The sequence below is a fragment of the Montipora capricornis genome, chromosome 7 (assembly GCF_036669925.1).
Source record: "Montipora capricornis isolate CH-2021 chromosome 7, ASM3666992v2, whole genome shotgun sequence".
Taxonomy (NCBI): Eukaryota; Metazoa; Cnidaria; class Anthozoa; order Scleractinia; family Acroporidae; genus Montipora; species Montipora capricornis.
In genome coordinates, this window is record NC_090889.1 from 35,722,473 (window position 1) to 35,729,972 (window position 7,500).

Below are 7,500 nucleotides of genomic sequence, written 5' to 3' on the forward strand. Positions count from 1 at the left end.
AAGGCTGTTTTTAAAGAATTCAGCGATTACCTAAAATGTGAGAGTATGTTACTTGCCAGAAATCCTGATGAACTAGCCGGGTTTTCGATCAAATTGTTTATGGCGGAAATTAGAATTCACTGCCCTGTTTGATTTAACTGTCAACTCGGAGCCATTTAAGATGCTTCCGTTAACTGATCTTGCACGATGCTTTTAAGCGGACAGACAACAATCACACACGCAGCTTTCGACGATAATATTTATTTCACGCAGATCAGCAACTGGAAGATGAGACTTTTACCAAAGCCCGTCGGAAGAACTGCTAATAAATCGCTTCCATGAACAAGAGAATAAATGGGTTCCTTTTATTCGGGGCGTAATACACGCGACATACCCAGTTCAGAGAGATATGAAAGCGCTTCTGCCAGAGCATCGTCAAGGCTCAGCGTGTTTTCGCCATTTTCTCTCCAAATCACAAGTATGGCGGAACGGCCGGAAGAAAAAATGCTCCTTGAGTGACAGGCATCAATCAAGTTGCAACTTAGCGCACCAATCAGAGGCCCCGTCCATCTGGTGTACGGGTTTTGCAAACGAACAAGCCCTGCGGGCAGGCGTATTTTTCCTTCCCCTCCCCCTCCCCATTCGCTCATTTTTCCACTTAACACCTACTCCCTCGGCAAATATTTCCTCGTCCCAATCCTCCACCGTTACCACATCTACGATGAACGCCTAATGAGAAAATGTGCACTCGCGCGCCCAAAACACGCCAGCACTGCAGGCTAAAACTGACGCGTTCCTTTACCTCTGATCATTTTTATACAAAGGAATCTCGCATTAAAAAATTAATATCACCCACAATGCGCGGAAATGATTTCTCGCGTGTTAGGGTCAAAATTTGGAACGGGATACCTGCAACTCTAAGAAAAAATGCAAAAAGATCTTTTGAAGAATCCCTAAAAGGAAAGTTATTTGATATACTTGAAACTGTAGACTCCTATATTGAAGTGGAAATGATAATTGACCAAATGAAGAACTGATCATCCATATCCTTCTCTCTTCAGTACTAGTATAATCTGATTCTTCTTTTCCCTCTCCATCTCTTTTCAACTGTAATCTTAATGAAAATAAAAATTACATGTAATATATAATTTATTTTTATTTTGTTACATAGCCTTATTTAAATCTACATTATGAATATGTAAAGTTTAGTTTTTCCTGTATGTTTGGAATTTATTGTGCTCTTTTAGTCCCGCCTTGATTAAGTACAATACTCGTCAAAAATCTTGAAACACTTGTGGCTCTTTCACCTTCCCCAGTGTTGATTTGGGTATCACAGTGGTCTCAGTGCTTCAAAACACGCGTGGCTCAACATTGAGGAGGGAGAAGGCGCATTTCACTTGGGAAAACAGTGTGAAGTAGAAATCTCAGGATTTTTCCAGAAAATTCGAGAAAAACTGTGTCTGTTTCAACGATTTGTGACGAGTATTGTAGCTTTTTGGCTATTTGCGGCGGGTCAAGCCCTTTATACCATTCATTCTGTAAATAAATAAATAAATTGTTGTTGTTGTTGTTGTTGTTGTTGTTGTTGCTGTTGTTGTTGTTAATATCACGAAAAAAAAGCATCGTTTAAGGCAAATCACCAGAAACCAGTTACGTTCTTTGCGGTTCTTGTGAATAGGATTCCAGTTTAATTGTAAATCAATAAATCAACGATGTTTTTCTGAAACATTGCAACATTGTTTATGTTGTTCCCATTGTCGCTCCCAGGGAACAGGGAAAGCGAGACCAAGGTAACGTGGTGGAGCCTCAAGGCAGAGAAAGGGTTAGGCTCGATTACCAGCCTTTTTAACAATTTTAAAAGTGGTTCCAATGGAAAAACGACTGGAAACCGTTCGAGAGCGGAAGTGGGGTCAGACAGAAGTCAAGAAGGTTTTTTTTTTAAATGTGGCGGTGACGTAGATGCAACGGTTCTTACGATATCCTTCGGAAGTCCCTGTTAATAGTGAGCTGTTTGTAGTCACTGTTAGGTGAACAAGGTTTCAAATTCCTGAGAGTAGCTATAAAGATCAACGCATCAGTGAACATCGTACATTTTTAGTTTGGAACCATTCTTGGCCATGATGAAAACTAAATCTGGAGGAAACGAGCAGGTAAACAATGTAATTACACTTAAATATTGCTTGAGAAGGAATCACTATGCAATTTCCACTGAAAAGCACATACTCACTCGCAAGATTTATTTTTCATTCTGTAAACCAAACCTCTGAGACCAGTTTCTCAGCTGTGCTAACTGTTTCTGTAGCCCCCAATTAGTTTGTGAGACAGATTTCGATCTCAGTCAAGGAATTTTGAAGCCATTAGTACGAAGGGTAAAAGCCGCCGAGCCCCCTTAAGGCCCTGTAATTAGGCACTGGATATCTCGGAACGAAAATACCACAAAACCGCACACTCGCGCGTGCGTTTACATGCAGGACTACAGCGTGGAAGGTCGTGAGTTTAACTCCGACAGGGCCGACCCTCAAGATAACGTGCTGCCTTTGTAATGATATCTGCAAATGACAGATAAGAACTATAAATCGTAGGCCCCGTCTATTAAACCTTTGTTTAAAAAACCCACACACTATTCGAAAAGAGCAAGGCATGTAGTTTTCGGTGTGATGGTCTGACCTGAATTCTCCGGCAAAATTTGGGTGGGTTTGTCTGTGATGCCCAAAGGGGACTTAGCCGAGCACTGGAGCATGTAGATGTCGAATATATTTCTTTGTCATCCCTCAAAGTAACGACGGGAAAAAAAGCAAACTTTGGGTATTGTGGAGAGCATCAGCACGATTTCGACGGGATCTAGCACCATTCATACCAGCTTCATCCTTGGTTAACTGGCACATAATAATTTCAAAGTGTTACAATGACGCGAACTTGGACATGATGTTCTCGAAAGCAAATATGCTCGCCCTAGACCCTTACTTTTCGACAGTGCGCCATTCAAAAACGGATCCCAAAAAGAGCCTGATTCGTAGTCTAATACTCTTTGCAGCCAGCCTGATCGTCGCTGAGATACTGGAATCTTAGGCCTGTCCTCTTCGGAGCATTGCCATGATTTCAACCCTTTCACGTTTTGTTTACAGCCAACTAGCTTTAATAGGGCAAGAGTACATTTCAGTTGGGTTTCAGTTGGTCAAATTTTTCTTTTATGTGCAAGGACTTAAAGCTTTTAAAATAATCCTGCGAAAACTATACGGCAATGAATTTTCTCGATATCTTGCATCAGTTGAATTTTCTAATAGATCGCATCCGCGTCAAATCTCATTCTAATTCGCGCGCTTGCAGTGTTTTCTTTCGTGGTGACAATGCCAGAGAGTAACAAAGTCATTCCTCGTAAGTCGGTAGTGTATCATGAAGATTTGAAAGTTGCAATGATTCTCAGAGTTAAGTACGAAAATAAAGAGTGGATGAAGCTCGAGGAAGAAATCCAGCCTGAAATAGGTTGGAGTTAGAAGAGCATCAAATGGGGGGGAAAATTCGCTCTGATAAGGTTCCTCACGGAACCCTGCCTGTTCTGGTCTAAGCTTGGTCGAGTACTTTGCTTGCAACTATAAGAAGTGTTATGCCTCTCCAATTACTACAATCCTTCAAGTCACCCTTTTGGGGATCTTCACGATTAACCCTTTTAACCACTGATTTGGAATCTCCTCCTCCTCCTCCTCCTCCCAAATGTGGTTGATGTAACTTCTGGAATGACTTTTCTGGGTCTGCCTTTAAGAGCTCGGCCACTATGTTGTCGCTGCCGCCCGCTTTACCGCCTTGTTGAGTCATAATTGCAAAAGATGGCAGATGCTATGAGTAGAGAGACGTTTTTTTGCGCTGTTTCTCAAAAAGACAAAAATCTCTGGCGACGATCAAATAATTTCTTGCTATGTTCTCACCCATATTTTTCCAGGGTAATCTGATTACCAAACTGATTTTGTATAAGCAGATTGGTAAACAGAAAGTTCGAAACGAAAGATGTGCTCAGACTGAGACCCCACTGACGTCATTTTAAAGACATTATAATTGTTAGGTTTTCCTGCGGAAGTTTATGCACATAAATTTCAACATCCCAGCCTAAACAAACTCTTTATTTTTTTTTTATTTTTAATACACAAACCTTTATTACAATATGACATTATATGTAGACATTACAGTAGAAACGTTGCTTACAATAAAGTTAATTAATACAGCCATGGGTCTTACAGCACTAACGCTACTTGTACAACGAAAACATCTTTAATTAAATACATTTAGAGGAAAGAAAAAAGGCAAATAAACAAACAAAAACAATACATGAAAATGTTCATATATAAAAACAGAAAGACAGGCCAGACATACCAATACGAAAAAAAAAAGGAAATAAGAAGAAGATTACACTGCTTTCTAGTTGATGATGGTGCGTGACATAGGAGGGCCAAACTAAATGAAGAGTGTCGAAAAGCAAAGGAAATTTTCAAGCTTGGGAGCTTTACCTTGTGTCTTATAGATCCATATAAAATATCTGGCAAGTAGGAAGTAGAGGTATATTTGTATATTTTGTGTTTGTCCAGCACCCATTTTTCTTGACTTTGAGCTGGGCGTTGTTGTTTCACAATAATCACTTTTTCAAGTTGTATACTATTCTATTAGGCTTTTTGCCCTTTAATAAAGTTTCAACGAAGCTTTGATAATTGCTGTCCCTAATATGCACACTAACTTTATATCTCTCCCTGAGAGATTTTAAAGAAAAAATCAAACCATTGAAACTGAGAAAGTTTGTTTTAACGCTGTATCGTTCAGTGAATTCATAAAAAGAAACGAAAGTGTTTGCATCCTTCATTAGACGTGAAACCTTTGAAATACCTTTAACATACCATTCGTTATAGTACACTGGCCTGTTTTCAATTCTTATTAGAGAATTATGCCACAAGGTCATTGAGAGAGAGTGTTCAATAGAATTTAGGTTATCTTCATAACTGGTCTCAGACCAAATTTGCAAAATTTCTTTTATAAAGACATCCGATAATCCTTTAATTTTGGGTAAATCTTCTTTTTTAAGATTGCCTTTGAAAACAGCAGTTCCACCGTAATTTTTTAACTCGTTGTCGAAAAAAGGTTTCCATTTGCCTAAGTTTGACTCATCAAGATATTTAATGACCCACGTGGTTTTGAGTGCTTTGTTAAAAGATTGTATGTCTATCATTCTTAGGCCTCCTTGAGAGTAGTCCCCTATCATTATGTCCCGTTTAATCTTGTCGCCCTTTCCATTCCATAAAAAAATTGAAGAAATCTTTATTAATTTCATTTAAAATATAGTGCTCTGTTGGCAAGGGCGACAGGATATAGACAAGTTGAGAGGCAACCAGGCTCTTTAAAACAGTTATTTTCCTCATGAAGCTTAGTCGTCGGTTTTCCCAACAGCTTAGGCAGTTGGTTATTTTCACCAAAATCCTTCTTTTTTACGTAGATTCACATTAAAATTGCCAAACACCTGCTAAAATACTATTTTAAACATATTTTTCTTATCCTTGCTGCTTCGAAACGTGCCAGACATACCGTTTTAATCATCACCCCACATATTCTTATTCCGGAATAGGGTCAATCGAACGCACCCTTAGGAAAGAGGCATGAAAACGAACGAAATGTCCGGGAGTGACTTCGCTTTAGGATAAAAACCATCCAAGCCGCAGATAAATTTGCGAATTAAGTCGCCCTCTCAAAATGATTGAGCTTCAAAATAAGCAATGGTTAAGTTATCGTGCAGTTTTCAGTTTAAGATGAAAGGAGTACTAAGATCCGGTTGGAGCTTCGTCAATCAATAGTTCACTGAAAACAACATACGTACTTTGTCGCTTCATTTTCACTTCTTGTCAATGCACGATTGTTAAAATATTTTTTTTCATGATGTTACTGATAGGAAACAGAATACTGAAGTGCTAGAAGCCCGAAATAAATGAATAATCGAAACGTTCCGGCAGAGAAGGGTCTGAAACTAATGCCTAACAAAACCGATTTTTCGGTTGGAAAAAGAAATTTTAGAAATTTCACTCTCTGATATTGAAAGGAATATCAACTGAAGGCAGTGAAGTGAGGTGAAAAAGCGATTTGTCTATTATGAGCGACATAACGAGAATGCGAGAATATATCTGGAAATGTTGGAATTAAACAATTGTTATTTGCTACTCATTGCAACCCAACATTTTATTGATGGTTCCGGGGTGGACGGAATCAGCAATCCTCATCATCATTCACCGAACGAAGAACGGCGTTATCCAACTGAAGGTTAAACTCTCCAAGACATTGACCAAAATTAACAGCAAAACAATGATGTATCGTTAACTGAGGAGGAGTGATATGTTTTACTTACTGGAAGCCTGTGAGAAGGCTATTCTGACAAGAACAACGTGTCTCACATTCTTCTCGCCAAATGGCGTCTCTCAACTCGATATTTCTGAACAAATGACTGATCTAAAAAGAGATCAGAGGGTGCTTTTTCCCTCGGGCACAAGGAATAGGTGGCAACTATCGCTGATACAGCTTCCGTTCTTGGTACATGGCCAATGAATCAGATGAATTAATGTTGCCATTGAAAATTAAACTCAACAAGATCAAGCAAAGCCAAAAAAATCAGGCCGTAAAATGAAGATCAGTGGAGCCAAAACACGGTCGGGGCCCGGGCCCTAGTCCGAGACTCGTAATCTAAAAAATACCATATATACAAACAAGTGACGCTTGAGAACATGTTTATTGTCATTTAAAATGTCGTCATTCTTATTGACCGTATTTATACTAGAGAATCATAGTTATTTTTCCAGACGAATTATGCGTCTCTCATGTTATCCATCTACTGTAAAGTAAGACGCATAATCCGTCTGGGACGAACTTAGGCAAACATTTTTTCTGCGTCTGTTAAGTTCGCGTGGTATAAAGACGAGCATAATACGCATTCCATAAGGAATATTGCCTCTGGCTTCTTCGAAGACGTGCTAAAGTGAATAGTTTATAGAGACGCGTTGTGCGTCTTGTGCCCGACTTTATACCAAACGAACTTAAGGTGGCTTAAACGGGTTTCAATAATTTGGATGGAATGAGTTAGAAATATAAACTCTACAACACTGTTTCACTTAACGGTAATGTTATGGTACCATATGAAAAACTAATAATTGCTTAATAAGATGCGCATATTGATGTGACGTAATAAAAAACCATGACAACAAAACAACCATTTGAAAACGCCCTTTATTTTGTGTTCAAGCGCTTATGTCTCAAAAACGAACTTGGTGATCCACATTTTTTATTGCCGAAAAGTGATTATCAGTCTAAGACGAAACTCTCTGCAACGTTTAAAATAAATTCTCTGGAGCGGCTCGAGCCACCTTAATTTTTTTTCAATTGCGAAGGTGGCTATGAATCTGCACCAGAGCATTTTTTTAAACTCCGCAAAAAGTTTTATCCTAGCGTGTTTATCACTCTCCAGCAATAAAAAATCACTTATGTCCAGAAATGAACACAATC

The 7,500-nt window shown here is 39.0% G+C and overlaps 1 long non-coding RNA gene and 1 pseudogene across 1 annotated transcript in view; both read left to right on the forward strand.

The window, feature by feature from the left end:
• Positions 1-132, forward strand: part of LOC138057619 (uncharacterized) — a 732-nt pseudogene extending 600 nt beyond the window's left edge.
• Positions 1-7,500, forward strand: part of LOC138057061 (uncharacterized) — a 366,889-nt gene that overhangs the window by 341,566 nt on the left and 17,823 nt on the right. The window lies entirely within an intron of this gene.